Source organism: Loxodonta africana, chromosome 16, assembly GCF_030014295.1.
Source record: "Loxodonta africana isolate mLoxAfr1 chromosome 16, mLoxAfr1.hap2, whole genome shotgun sequence".
Lineage (NCBI taxonomy): Eukaryota > Metazoa > Chordata > Mammalia > Proboscidea > Elephantidae > Loxodonta > Loxodonta africana.
In genome coordinates, this window is record NC_087357.1 from 39,102,332 (window position 1) to 39,118,530 (window position 16,199).

General features: G+C 38.0%; 1 pseudogene; it reads right to left on the reverse strand.

Moving 5' to 3' along the window:
- LOC100673176 (cytochrome P450 2C42-like) overlaps positions 1-16,199 on the reverse strand; it is a 46,728-nt pseudogene that overhangs the window by 12,985 nt on the left and 17,544 nt on the right.

Genomic DNA, 16,199 nt, shown 5'->3' on the forward strand with positions numbered 1-16,199 from the left:
TCTAGTTCTTCTGGTCTCAGGATGATGTAGTCTCTGGTTTATGTGGCCCTTTCTGTCTCTTGGGCTTGTAATCACCTTGTGTCCTTGGCATTCCTCATTCTCCTTTGATCCAGGTGGGATGAGAACAATTGATGCACCTTAGATGGCCGCTTGCTAGCGTTTAAGACCCCAGACGCCACTCTTCAAAGTGGGATGCAGAATGTTTTCTTAATAGATTTTATTATGCCAATTGACTTAGATGTCCCCTGAAACCATGGTCCCCAGAACCGTGCCCCTGGTATGCTGGCCTTCGAAGCATTGAGTTTATTCAGGAAACTTCTTTTCTTTTGGTTTAGTCCAATTGTGCTGACCTCCCCTGTACTGTGTGCTGTCTTTCCCTTCACCTAAAGCAGTTCTTATCTACTATCTAATTAGTGGATACCCCTCTCCCGCCCTCCCTTCCCCCCCGCCTCGTTACCACAAAAGAATTCTTCTCAGTTTAAACTATTTCTCAAGTTCTTATAATAGTGGTCTTATACAATATTTGCCCTTTTGCAACAGACTACTTTCACTCAGCATAATGCCTTCCAGGTTCCTCCATGTTATGAAATGTTTCACAGATTCCTCACTGTCCTTTATTGATGTGTAGTATTCCATTATGTGAATATGCCATAATTTATTTATCCATTCATCTGTTGATGGGCACCTTGGTTGCTTCCATATTTTTGCTATTGTATGGGTGTGCATATATCTGTTCATGTAAAGGCTCTTATTTCTCTAGGATATATTGCAAGGAGTGGGATTGCTGGATCCTATGGTAGTTCTATTTCTAACTTTTTAAGAAAGCGCCAAATCAATTTCCAAAGTGATTGTACCATTTGCCATTCCCACCAGCAGTGTAGAAGTGTTCCAATCTCTCCACAGCCTCTCCGACGTTTATTATTTTGTGTTTTTTGGATTAATGCCAGCCTTGTTGGAGTGAAATGAAATCTCATTGTAGTTTTGATCTGCATTTCTCTAATGGCTAATGATTGTGAACATTTCCTCATATATCTGTTAGCTACCTGAATGTCTTCTTTAGTGAAGTGTCTATTCATATCTTTTGCCCATATTTTGATTGGGTTATTTATCTTTTTGCAGTTGAGTTTTTGCAGTATCGTGTAGATTTTAGAGATCAGGCGCTGATCAGAAATGTCATAGCTAAAAACTTTTTCCCAGTCTGTAGGTAGTCTTTTTACTCTTTTGGTGAAGTCTTTGGATGAGCATAAGTTTTTCTTCTATGTTCTTTACAATGTTTTCTATACTGTTTATGCCATGTATTAGGGCTCCTAACGTTGTCCCTATTTTTTCTTCCATGACCTTTATTGTTTTACATTTTATATTTAGGTCTTTGATCCATTTTGAGTTAGTTTTTGTGCATGAGTGAGGTATGGGTCTTGTTTCATTTTTTTTTACAGATGGATATCCAGTTATGCCAGCACCATTTGTTAAAAAGACTGTCTTTTCCCCATTTAACTGTTTTTGGGCCTTTGTCAAATATCAGCTGCTCATATGTGGATAGATTTATGTCTGGATTCTCAATTCTGTTCCATTGGTCCATGTATCTATTGGTGTACCAGTACCAGGCTGTTTTGACTACTGTGGTGGTATAATAGGTTCTCAAAAACAAAGCATTATTGATAAAGAAAGCCCCAATAAATTGGTAGCATATACCATATTCATAAATTGAAAGATTCAACATGTCAGTTCTTTCCAAGCTGATCTACAAATTTAGTGCTACTCTAATTAAAATCCCAGTGAAGTATTTTGGGAAATTGACTAACCGATACGAGAAAACTTATTTGGAAAATAAATAAAAGAGGTAGGAGAAACCTAAACAATCTTAAAGAAGCAGAACAAATTTGCAATATCAAGGTGTGTAATAAAGCTTTGTAGCCCCAAATTGGACACAGCAGAAAGCAAAAGTCATCAACCCACACATGTGATATTTGCACTTTTCTCATCCTGTGTTGATCGAAGATTGAAATTATACTGTGAACACAGGAACTTTAAGAGTACTTGAAGAAACAAATCTTACCTTGGGGATGAGGTAGTTCCTGAATTTAATGTCACAGGTCATGGCACGGGGTGTGTTTTGGGGGATGAGGTCAATGTATCTCTGGATCTCGTGCACTATGGCATTCTTGTATGGCATGCTGCCTCTGTCCTGCATGCAGGGGCTCCTGTGTTGGCCAACCACGTGGTCAACCTCTTCCTGGACTTTAGCTGATAAGACATAAGTAAGAACTTATGGAAAGGAGGAAATTGGCACAACTGCCATAGCAATTCAGCATTACATGAAGAATTATGAAATTGTCCCAATATCATTATAAACGTGTTATATGCCCTGAAGTACACCTAGATAGAGAGAGAGAGTTGCAACAATGCAGACATACGTACCACCACCCATCTGTCAGTTTGTTGTACTGTGGCGGCTTTTGTGTTGCTATGATGCTGGAAGCTATGTCACCAGTATTTCAAATATCAGCAAGGTTACCCATGGTCTCACCTTCTCTGGAGATGTTAAGAGGAGAGACCTGACCTGGAGAAGTACATTATGCTTGGGAAAGTAAAGTGTCAGTGAAAAGTAGGAAGTCTCTCAAGGGAATAAATTGGTGCTGTGGCTGCAATAATGGACTTAAATAGAGCAACAATTGTGAGAATGGCACAGAATCGGGTAGTGTTGCATTTTGTTGTATATACTATCACTATTAGTCAGAACCGATGGGACAACACCTAACAACAACCACAGCCAGGTATGGGAGATGAGGATTTACAAGTGCATCCGACTCCCATACAAAACACACACATGTCCATGCACACACACTGGCACATAGGCACATACACTCGTATATACTTTCCCCACCCCATTCTATATTATATTGATATCACCACTTTTAGTTATATCGATACCCATTTTTTATATCATTATGACTACATAAATATTGTTTCCTGCTGTGACAACTATGCTTATATTTCATTTTTATGCACTCTTTGATTTAAAAGTGTCTCTTTATTTCATTACTAACTTCTTAGATGTAAATTTAGAATGATTTCCAGATGCTCTGGAAACTGTAGAAGTTTGAAACTCCTAGTAATAATCTCCTAATTATTGGAAACACTCAGATAATTGATCACTTCCCCTTCGTTCTTGGTCTTCCCTCACACTTGCTCTATCTACCCAGTCCATCAGGAGCTCGTTATTTTCTAGGCCTGGTAGCCAGTAGCCTTCCTGAAATTTTTCTGCTGCAACTCTCTTCCCGTGGAATCCTGATACAGAGCTTTATCATGTTTAGTTCTGCACACACTGTCCTTTCCTTCTCTCGGTGCCCCTCCCTGTTACAGATTGAACTGTGTTCCTTAAAAATGTATGTCAGCTTTGCTAGGCCATAATATCCACTATTGTGTGGTTGCCCACCATTTTGTGATCTGATGAGATTATCCCATGTGTTATCGATCCAAAAGTCAGTGATGTTAATGAAAACCCTGATTAAGAGCTACAGCTGTTAATTTGAATTTGAACCCACCAGGCGCTCCTTGGAAACCCTACGGAGCAGTTCTATTCTGCCCTACAAGGTTGCTATGAGTCTCAATCAACTCAGCCATGGCAATGGGTTTAGTTTTGGTTTATGATGTTAATGAGGCAGTATTAAAGGCAGTTACGTTAATGAGGCAGCAGAACTCAATCTACTGGATTAGGCTGTATTTTGAGCCAATTTCTTTTGAGATATAAAAGACAGAAATGAGCAGAGAGAATAGGGACCTCATTACCCCAAGCAAGAAGAGCCAGGAGTAGAGCACATCCTTTGAACTTGGGGTTCCTACACTGAGAAACTCCTAGATTCAGGGGAAGATTGATGACAAAAACTTCCCCTGGAGCTGATGCCCTGAATTCAGATTTCTAGAGTCCTAACTGTGAGAAAATAAATTTCCGTTTGCTAAAGCCATCCACTTGTGGTATTTCTGTTATAGCAACACTAGATAACTAAAAAAAATTGCCTATTGTGCTAAGTTGTCTCATTTTTACCTCTTCATCACATTTAGACAAATTATACCTGGTGGCACAGAAATTTAAATAATGAGGCTTCTCTAAGAGAAGCATGATGGAAAACACTAGCTGTGTCTTGCCAACTTCCTTTCTGAATTTCACCCTGCCCACCATCTGTGGTCATACCTGTGACCTCTGGGTGCTTTAGCAGAAGCAGGAGTCCATATCTCAAGGCAGTGCTTGTTGTCTCTGTCCCAGCTCCAAACAGATCAGCTATTGTAGCTAACAAGTTTTCAGTAATAAATTCAGATTGTTGATTGTGCTTTCCCTAGGAACGATTTGACATGACATTGATAAATTAGCTTCCCAGCATGTTAAATTGCAATGCATCCAAAACAACTCAGGTTGTTCTAAAGTTAAGCGAACTTAGAAATTGGAGTAGTGTTTTATAAAATAAACTAGTGTATGGCATGGCAGAGATTGTAGACAAATTGACCTAATCTTTATTTTCTAACCCTTTATCATGTATTTGAAAAATGATTTCATTTCACAGCCTCTTTAGCAGTAATATGGGTGATACAACATAGTTCTTGCCAACGAGATATAAGCAAAAGCCCCCTGGTACCACTTCTTCTCTTTCCTACTTCTTACTCAAAACCCAGATGTGCAGGTGCAGGTTGGGCATACATCATCTCGGGACAGGAGGATTGAAGCATGAAGATAAAGGCCTAGATACTAAATTTGGTGAAGGGAAGTGGAAGACACTTGACTTCTTGATGCTTCTGAGCTATTGTACTTGCTTGGACTGCCTAACATAAGACTCCTTGTGAGATAAATGTGAAATAAACCCACTATGTGTCTAAGCCTATTGTTAATTGGGTTTCCCTTTAATTGGGGACAAAACATGATCTAAGTTGATAAACCAAAAAAAAAAAAAAAAAAAAAAAAACCCACTGCCGTCAAGTCAATTCTGATACACATGTATAAATTGGGTCCTTATCATGAAAGATGTAAAGCTGAATCAAGAGTTTGAAATTATCTTCTTCTTATAAAGTATTTATATGGACTCAGTATTGATTGAAAACACATCATGAAGTTTAAATTGTGCAAAAGCTTATATGGCAGTGCAGCCTAGAATGAATTATAGGAAAAGAAAATGGATTCATAAAGACAAGACGGACGGCATGACTGTATTCCAGATGCAATGCCATAGGTAACTTGGTCTGCTGAACAACTACAGAAATGGACAGGAATATACAAGTTAAAGAGACTCAACAAGCATGAAGACAGAGAGTTAGGGCACTAATTGCCCATAAGGGTGAGGGAGAGAGAGGGGATGATGCAAATGCTGAAACTAAGGGATTGACTGAATGGAGCTCTCATGAATTGGAAGTTGGAAGAGGAAAAACACTTGACAAGAACAAGTTGATTTAGGACTAGGGGATGATGATGGGACACTGAACAGATAATAAAAAAAGGGAATTGTGAAATATTGACTAGAGAGAATCATCAACATACCTAAAGAAAAACTCTTTTCCTAACTAGTACACTAGAGCAGCATTATTTTAACGAGGCACCCTAAAATCTCCTGGTGACCTGTGGCATATCTAACATCACACAGTTAACACCATTAAGATTGATTTACCCCATCAGTGGTTGTATATGATAGGTAAACCTAGTCATCTCCCTTGGCAACATATTTTCATTGCTTTCTAAGCTCATCAACTCAAAACTACTCTAAAGCCAAAAAGGGAGGAGAGTACTTATAAACCAATATTAATAGTGTCATCTGTTCAAGTGAATTTGGAAATTAAGTGGTCATGTGAGCATAGCCTATCAAAATTAAGATAGATTACACCAAAGTTTGTTGAAAGAAATTAAAGAACACTATGTAAGTGGAAATACATTTCATGCTCATGGATCTTAACACTTAATATTGCTAACATGGCATTACTCCCATACTAGATCTACAGATTTAATGAGATCTCTTATCAAAATCCAAAATGTCTCCTTTTGCAAACATTGGTAAGATTATCCTAAAATTCAGGGCTTGGAGGGTTACAAGAAAATGAAGGATGACTGCTAAAGGGTATATAGTTTCTTTCAGGTTGATTGAAAATGTTCTGAAGTTGATGGTGGTTATGGCTACACAACTCTGAATAAACTAAAAACCTTTGAATTATACACTTTATATGAGTGAATTGTGTGGTATGTAAATTATATCTCGATTTAAGTTCAACAAAAAAATTAATCTAGACTCTTAATAAAATAATAAGGCCCAGAAAAACAATGTTATTTTTAAATATCACATTGAGGTAACTGTCGTTAAGTTAGTTGGCTTCAATGGCCACCTTGTAATTGAAATACCAGAGACCTTAGAGCCTCCTTAACCTGGGATAACTGCAAATGCTTCAAAGTATTCAGGAATCCCCTGTAAATGTGAGCAAAATACGGCATCTGGTGTAGGTGCATTGGTGAAAATCATTCAGGTACAAGTTATATGCACCCTTTTGAGAAAGTGTCCACACCTTGAAGTAGATTCTCAAAATAACTGGACCACAGGAAAGGAGAAAAATCATTGCCCTAGCAGCAGCAAAGGCTGTCAGAGGAAGTTATTTGCTTCTGTCCACCAGTTTCTTCAAACCACTCCACCTCCTTCATTACATTCCATCTGGAACACATGATTTAAGGTCAAATCCACAGATAATTCTTTGAATGTTACCTCCTCCAATATTTCACTCCTTCCCATTTTGGGTTACTAACTGATTTCTCTTTTCTGCCCAGTGCCAAAAAAAAAAGTGGCTTAATACAATAATGGTGGCCCCAGAGGAAGGAATCTCTATCAAGAGTTAATACTTCTCAGAGTGTTCTGAATTCTACCTCTCCTCATTTCAATGAGAACCTTGTACCTAAGCACATATCTTTATGGCATCTATATTACTCTTCTTACACAGATTTTCCACTTGACCTTAACATTATTCAAATTCAGCATCCAAATCATTATCTCTTTGCTAAACTTGTCAAATACAACGTTTTGTCTCGTGACTGAAATTTCACACACAATCCCCTGTAATTTGGCTCCCATCCTCTCCTCTCTACTAAAGCCACACTCTATAGGGTTCCTCTAACACAAAATCTTAACCAAATTCACAGACATTTCCAAGTACAGCATACTTCACTTCCCTTTTTTATTTGATCCATTTCTTCTAAAATGTTGCTTCTTTGACTTCCTGGGCACTACCTACTGATGCTCTTCCAAGGCCTCTGAGAACATGACAAAATGAACAACTTTCTTTTTATTTCAGATACCTCTGCATTTCCTAGGTCCACGCTCTCATTGAGACCAAGTCTAAATAAATGAAAAATCTCCCAGATGGTTCTTGAGCTCTACTCTTATCATATAGAGTGTTCTACAGGTACCAGAATAATTTCCTTAATAACTATATGCATTTCATCCTGTTATGACACATAATTTATCTACCTGATTAGATCAAGTCTTTCCATGCCAGCATTTATGTTTACAGGTTACCTGAAAGACACCAACATCTAACTCCCTATCTGTCCAAATTCATGCTTGGAAACACTCAATGAAGGATTTTCACTTCCATGTCCTTTATATCTTTGACACCTCTCAATCCTGAATACTCCATTCAACCCATCTTTAATGCCCTTTCCTGTCTCTTACTAAAAATATCTTAAGATCTACATTAAACCTCGGGACATGTAGAAAGTTTACTTAGGTCAAATCTTTCCTTCTCATTGTGGGCAATATCATTTGCATCTTCATTTTTTGGTATCATATTTCCTATAGTTTAGCTTATTTGTAATTGATTTTATTTCACCTGAGGTGTGCATTCTGCTTCTCTTCAGGTAGATTATTAGTACCTAAAGAACAGGGTCTATGTACTCTATTTAACAATTCTATTTTAATTTATTCTATCATACTTAGTCCAGATCTATGCACATGTAGGTACTAGAAGTGCTTGTCAAGAATTTCTTGCCTGACCCTCTCTCATCCCTAATAAGTACTGAACTATACAATGAACCACAAAATGCACAAGCAATAAATAACTGAACTGCCTCTAACATCTTACCTGTTCCATTTTGATCAGGAAACAATAATGTCCCAAGGATCGTTAATGTCCAAGCTTTCTTGGTATTCTTTCACTTTCTCCAAAATATAACTTTTTATATAAGCATCATTATTAAGGAATTTCTCATGACTCCCTGGGACATAATCAATGAGCATGAGGAATGCGTTGCAGACCTACAAGAGAAAAAAATCATTTATTAAATACAAATCTTTTAATAAATACATATGTATGATGTGGCTAACCCTGGTTAAAACTGGAGCCGTAAAGATAAATGAGAATGTCTCCACCTGAAGCTGGAGCTTCTTACTGTACATGCAATTCTCTATGCTTATAGAAAGATTCCAGGCAGAAAACTGACCAGATGATCAATAATGATCATCATTTCTGATACTCATACATAATTCTTATAGTATAAAAGAATCTTTATATTAATCCTCTCATTTAAAAAAAAAATTTTTATTGTGCTTTAAGTGAAAGTTTACAAATCAAGTCAGACTCTCATACAAAAATTTACAAACACCTCGCTATATACTCCTAATTGCTCTCCGCATAATGAAATACTCGACTGCATCCACTCTCTCTTTTCGTGTCCGTTCAGCCAGCTTCTGAGCCCTCTACCCTTTCATCGCTCCTTCAGACAGGAGATGCCAACAGAGTCTCATGTGTTTACCTGATCAAAGAAGCTCATTCTTCACCAGTATCATTGTCTATCCCATAGTCCAGTCCAATCCCTGTCTGAAGAGTTGGCTTTGGGAAGGGTTCCTATCTTGGGCTAACAGAAGGTCTGGGGACCATGACCTCCTGAGTCATTCTAGTCTTAGTCAGACCATTAAGTCTGGTCTTTTTGTAAGAATTTGGGGTCTGCATCCCACTGCTCGCCTGCTCCCTCAGGTGTTCTCTGTTGTGTTCTCTGTCAGGGCAGTCATTAGTTGTAGCCGGGCACCATCTAGTTCTTCTGGCCTCAGGCTAATGTAGTCTCTGGTTTATGTGGCCCTTTCTGACTCTTGGGTTCATAATTACCTTGTGTCTTTGGTGTTCTTCATTCTTCTTTGCTCCAGACAGGTTGAGAACCATTGATGCATCTTTGATGGCTGCTTGCTAGCGTTTAAAACCTCAAAAGCTGCTCTCCAAAGTGGGATGCAGAATGTTTTCTTAATAGATTTTATTATGCCAATTGACTTAGATGTCCCCTGAAACCATGGTCCCCAAACCCCTGCCACTGCTACGCTGGCCTTAGAAGCATTCACTTTATTCAGGAAACTTCTTTGCTTTTGGTTTAGTTCCGTTGTGCTGACTTCTCCTGTATTCTGTGTTATCTTTCCCTTCACATAAAATAGTTCTTACCTACTATCTAATTAGTGAATACCCCTCTGCCTTCCTCCCTCCCCCTTCTCGTAACCATCAAAGAATATTCTCTTCTCTGTTTAAACTATTTCCCAAGTTCTTATAATAATGGTCTTATACAATATTTCTCCTTTTGCAGCTGACTAATTTCACTCAGCATAATGTCTTCCAGATTCCTCCATGTTGTAAAACTTTTCACAGATTCATCACTGTTCTTTATAGGTGTGTAGTGTTCCGTTGTGTGAATATACCATAATTTATTTATCCATTCATCCATCGATGGGCACTTTGGTTGCTTCCATCTTTTTGCTATTGTAAACAGTGCTGCAGTGAACATGGGTGTGCATATATCTGTTCGTGTAAAGGCTCTTAATTCTCTAGCATATATTCCAAGGAGTGGGATTGCTGGATCATGTGGTAGTTCTATTTCTAGCTTTTTAAGGAAGTGCCAAATCGATTTCCAAAGTGGTTATTCCATTTTACATTCCCACCAGCAATGTATAAGTGTTCCAATCTCTCCACAGCCTCTCCAACATTTATTATTTTGTGTTTTTTGGATTAATGCCAACCTAGTTACAGTGAGATGGAATCTCAATGTAGTTTTGATTTGCATTTCTCTAATGGCTAATGATCGTGAGCATTTCCTCATGTATTTGTTAGCTAACGAATGTCTTCTTTAGTGAAGTGTCGGTTCATACCTTTTGCCCATTTTTTAATTGGAATGTCTTTTTGCAGTTGAGTTTTTGCAGTACCATGTAGATTTTAGAGATCAGGTGCTGATTGGAAATGTCACAGCTAAAACCTTTTTCCCAGTCTGTCGGTAATCTTTTTACTCTTTGGGTGGAGTCTTTGGATGAGCATAAGTGTTTCATTTTTAGGAGCTCCCAGTTATCCAGTTTCTCTTCTGCATTGTTAGTAATGTTTTGTATACTGTTTATGCCATGTATTAGGGCTACTAGCATTGTGCCAATTTTTTCTTCCATGATCATTATTGTTTTAGATTTTATAGTTAGGTCTTTGATCCATTTTGAGTTAGTTTTTGTGCACGGTGTGTGGTATGCGTCTTCTTTCATTTTTTTTTTGCAGATGGATATCCAGTTATGCCAGCACCATTTGTTAAAAAGACTGTCTTTTCCCCATTTAACTGACTTTGGGCCTTTGTCAAATATCAACTGCTCATATGTGGATGGATTTATGTCTGAATTCTCAATTCTGTTCCATTGGTCTATGTATCTGTTGTTGTACCAATACCAGGCTGTTTCGACTACTGTGGCACTATAATAGTTTCTAAAATCAGGTAGAGTGAGGCCTCCCACTTTGTTCTTCTTTTTCAGTAATGCTTGACTTATCCGGGGCCTTTTTCCCTTCCATATGAAGTTGGTGATTTGTTTCTCCATCTTATTAAAAAATGTCGTTGGGATTTGGATTGGAATTGCGTTGTGCCTATAGATGGCTTTTGGAAGAATAGACAGTTTTACAATGTCAAGCCTTCCTATCCATGAGCAAGGTATGTTTTTCCACTTATGTAGGTCTCTTTTGGTTTCTTGCACTAGTGTCTTGAAGTTTTCTATGTATAGGCCTTTTGCATCTCTGGTAAGATTTATTCCTAAGTATTTTATCATCTTGGGGGCTATGGTAAATGGTATTAATTTGGTGATTTCCTCTTCAATATTCTTTTTGTTGGTGTAGAGGAATCCAACTGATTTTTGTATGTTTATCTTGTATCCTGATGCTCTGCTGAACTCTTCTATTAGTTTCAGTAGTTTTCTTAAGGATTCTTCAGGGTTTTCTGTGTATAAGATCATGTCATCTGCAAATAGAGATAATTTACTTCTTCCTTACCAATCTGGATACTCTTTATTTCTTTATCTAACCTAATTGTTCTGCCTAGGACCTCCAGCACAATGTTGAATAAGAGTGGTGATAAAAGGCATTCTTGTCTGGTTCCAAATCTCGAGGGGAATGCTTTCAGACTCTCTCCATTTAGGATGATGTTGGCTGTTGGCTTTGTATAAATGCCCTTTATTATGTTGAGGAATTTTCCTTCTATTCTATTTTGCTGAGAGTTTTTATCATGAATAGGTGTTGAACTTTGTCCAATGCCTTCTGCATCAATTGATAAAATCATGTCGTTCTTGTCTTTTGTTTTATTTATATGCTGGATTACATTAACTTTTTCTAATGTTGAACCACCCCTGCATAATTGGTATGAATCCCACTTGGTTATGATGAATTATTTTTTTTGATACCTTGTTGAATTGTATTGGCTAGAATTTTGTTGAGTATTTTTGCATCTAAGTTCATGAGGGATATAGGTCTGTAATTTTCTTTTTTTGGTGGTGTCTTTACCTGGTTTTGGTATCAGGGATGTGCTGGTTTCATAGAATAAGTTTGGGAGTATTCTGCCCTTTTTTATGTTCTGAAATACCTAAAGTGGTAGTGGTGTTAATTCTTTGAAACTTTGGTAAAACTCTGCAGTGAAACTGTCTGGGCCAGGACTTTTTTTTTTTGCTGGGTATTTTTTGATTACCTTTTCAATCTCTTCTTTTGTTATGTGTCTATTTAGTTGTTCTACCTCTGTTTGTGTTAGTTTAGGTAGGTAGTGTGTTTCTAGGAGTTCATCCATTTCTTCTAGGTTTTCAAATTTGTTAAAGTACAATTTTTTTTAGTAACCTGATGTGATTCTTTTAATTTCAGTTGTGTCTGTTGTAATATCGCCTATCTCATTTCTTATTCAGGTTATTTGCTTCCTCTCCTGTTATTCTTTTGTCAGTTTGGCCAGTGGTTTATCAATTTTGTTGATTTTTCAAAGAACCAGCTTTTAGTCTTGTTAACCCTTCCAATTGTTTTTCTGTTTTCTGTTTCGTTTCGTTCAGCTCTAATTTTTATTATTTCCTTTCTTCTAGTGCCTGAAGGTTTCTTTTGTTGCTCTGTTTGTTCAAGTTGTAGGGATAATTCTTTGATTTTGGTCCTTTCTTCTTTTTATATGTGTGCATTTATTAATATAAATTGACCTCTGGGCACTGCTTTCGCTGCATCCCAAAGGTTCTGATAGAAAGTGTTTTCATTCTCATTTGATTCTATGAATTTCTTTATTCCATCCTTAGTGTCTTCTATAACACAATTGTTTTGGGGCAGGGTATTGTTCAGTTTCCAAGGGTTTGATTTCTTTTCCCTGCTTTTTCTGTTATTGATTTGTACTTTTATGGCCTTAGGGTCAGAGAAGATGCTTTGTAATATTTCAATGTTTTGGATTTTGTTAAGGCTTGCATTATGACCTAATATGTGGTATATTCTAGAGAATATTCCATATGCACAAGAAAAGAAAGAATACCTGGCTGCTGTTGGGTGGAGTGTTCTGTATATGTCTGTAAGGTCGAGTTGGTTGATTGTGGTATTTATATCTTCCGTGTCTTTACTGAGTTTCTTTCTGGATGTCCTGTCCTTCACCGAAAGTTGTGTGTTGAAGTCTCTTACTATAATTGTGGAGCTATCTCACTTTTCAATGCTATGAGAATTAGTTTTATGTATCTTGCAGCCCTGTCATTGGGTGCATAAATATTTAATATGGTTATATCCTCCTGCTATATTGTCCCTTGAAACATTATAGAGTGTCCTTCCTTATCCTTTGTGGTGGATTTAACTTTAAAGTCTGTTTTGTCAGAAATTAATATTGCCACTCCTGCTTTTTTTTGATTGTTGTTTGCTTGATATATATTTTTTCCATCCTTTGACTTTTAATTTGATTGTGTCTCTAAGTCTAAGGTGTGTCTCTAGTAGGCAGCATATAGATGGGTCATGTTTTTTTATACTTTCTGCCACTGTCTGTCTCCTTATTGGTGCATTTAGTCCATTAACATTCAGCATAATTATAGATAGGTATGAATTTAGTGCTGTCATTTTGATCTCTTTTTTTGTGTGTTGTTCACAGTTTCTTTTCCCCACTTAATTTTTTATGCTGAGTAGTTTATATTTATATACTGTCTTTTTCTCTTCTTTGTTTTTGTTGATTTTGTTTCTGCTGAGTCTCTATTTTTTTTCTTGTATTTTGTTTTGATCAGTAGGATAGTTAGTCTCCTTTGTGGTACCCCTATTTTTTTTTTTTAATAACTTTTATTAAGCTTCAAGTGAACGTTTACAAATCCAATCAGTCTGTCACATATAAGTTTACATACATCTCACTCCCTACTCCCACTTACTCTCCCCCTCTTGAGTCAGCCCTTTCAGTCTCTCCTTTCTTGACAATTTTGCCTGCTTCCCTCTCTCTCTATCCTCCCATCCCCCCTCCAGACAAGAGTTGCCAACACAATCTCAAGTGTCCACCTGATATAATTAGCTCACTCCTCATCAGCGTCTCTCTCCCACCCGCTGACCAGTCCCTTTCATTTCTGATGAGTTGTCTTCGGGGATGGTTCCTGTCCTGTGTCAACAGAAGGTCTGGGGAGCATGGCCGCCGGGATTCCTCCAGTCTCAGTCAGACCATTAAGTTTGGTCTTTTTATGAGAATTTGGGGTCTGCATCCCACTGATCTCCTGCTCCCTCAGGGGTCCTCTGCTGTGCTCCCTGTCAGGGCAGTCATCGATTGTGGCCGGGCACCAACTAGTTCTTCTGGTCTCAGGATGATGTAGGTCTCTGGTTCATGTGGCCCTTTCTGTCTCTTGGGCTCTTAGTTGCTGTGTGGGCTTGGTGTTCTTCATTTTCCTTTGCTCCAGGTGGGTTGAGACCAATTGCTGCATCTTAGATGGCCGCTTGTTAGCATTTAAGACCCCAGACGCCACATTTCAAAGTGGGATGCAGAATGATTTCATAATAGAATTATTTTGCCAATTGACTTAGAAGTCCCTGCAAACCATGTTCCCCAGACCCCCGCGCTTGCACCGCTGAGCTTTGAAGCATTCATTATATCCCGGAAACTTCTTTGCTTTTGGTCCAGTCCAATTGAGCTGACCTTCCATGTATTGAGTGTTGTCTTTCCCTTCACCTAAAGCAGTTCTTATCTACTGATTAATCAATAAAAAATCCTCTCCCACCCTCCCTCCCTCCCCCCCTCGTAACCACAAAAGTATGTGTTCTTCTCAGGTTTACTATTTCTCAAGATCTTATAATAGTGGTCTTATACAATATTTGTCCTTTTGCCTCTGACTCATTTCGCTCAGCATAATGCCTTCCAGGTTCCTCCATGTTATGAAATGTTTCAGAGATTCGTCACTGTTCTTTATCGATGCGTAGTATTCCATTGTGTGAATATACCACAATTTATTTACCCATTCATCCGTCGATGGACACCTTGGTTGCTTCCAACTTTTTGCTATTGTAAACAGAGCTGCAATAAACATGGGTGTGCATATATCTGTTTGTATGAAGGCTCCTGTATCTCTAGGGTATATTCCTAGGAGTGGGATTTCTGGGTTGTATGGTAGTTCTATTTCTAACTGTTTAAGATAACGCCAGATAGATTTCCAAAGTGGTTGTACCATTTTACATTCCCACCAGCAGCGTATGAGAGTTCCAATCTCTCCACAGCCTCTCCAACATTTATTATTTTGTGTTTTTTGGATTAATGCCAGCCTTGCTGGTGTGAGATGGAATCTCATCGTGGTTTTAATTTGCATTTCTCTAATGGCTAATGATCGAGAGCATTTTCTCATGTATCTGTTGGCTGCCTGAATATCTTCTTTAGTGAAATGTGTGTTCATATCCTTTGCCCACTTCTTGATTGGGTTTTTTGTCTTTTTGTGGTTGAGTTTTGACAGAATCATGTAGATTTTAGAGATCACGCGCTGGTCGGAGATGTCATAGCTGAAAATTCTTTCCCAATCTGTAGGCGGTCTTTTTACTCTTTTGGTGAAGTCTTTAGATGAGCATAGGTGTTTGATTTTTAGGAGCTCCCAGTTATCGGGTTTCTCTTCATCATTTTTGGTAATGTTTTGTATTCTGTTTATACCTTGTATTAGGGCTCCTAGGGTTGTCCCAATTTTTTCTTCCATGATCTTTATCGTTTTAGTCTTTATGTTTAGGTTTTTGATCCACTTGGAGTTAGTTTTTGTGCATGGTGTGAGGTATGGGTCCTGTTTCATTTTTTTGCAAATGGATATCCAGTTATGCGAGCACCATTTGTTAAAAAGGCTATCTTTTCCCCAGTTAATTGACACTGGTCCTTTGTCAAATATCAGCTGCTCATACGTGGATGGATCTATGTCTGGGTTCTCAATTCTGTTCCATTGGTCTATGTGTCTGTTGTTGTACCAATACCAGGCTGTTTTGACTACTGGGGCTGTATAATAGGTTCTGAAGTCAGGTAAGGTGAGGCCTCCCACTTTCTTCTTCTTTTTCAGTAGTGCTTTGCTTATCCAGGGCTTCTTTCCCTTCCATATGAAATTGGTGATTTGTTTCTCTATCCCCTTAAAATATGACATTGGAATTTGGATCGGAAGTGTGTTAAATGTATAGATGGCTTTTGGTAGAAAAGACATTTTTACTATGTTAAGTCTTCCTATCCTTGAGCAGGGTATGTTTTTCCACTTAAGTATGTCCTTTTGAATTTCTTGTAGTAGAGCTTTGTAGTTTTCTTTGTATAGGTCTTTTACATCCTTGGTAAGATTTATTCCTAAGTATCTTATCTTCTTGGGGGCTACTGTGAATGGTATTGATTTGGTTATTTCCTCTTCGGTGTTCTTTTTGTTGATGTAGAGGAATCCAAGTGATTTTTGTATGTTTATTTTATAACCTGAGACTCTGCCAAACTCTTCTATTAG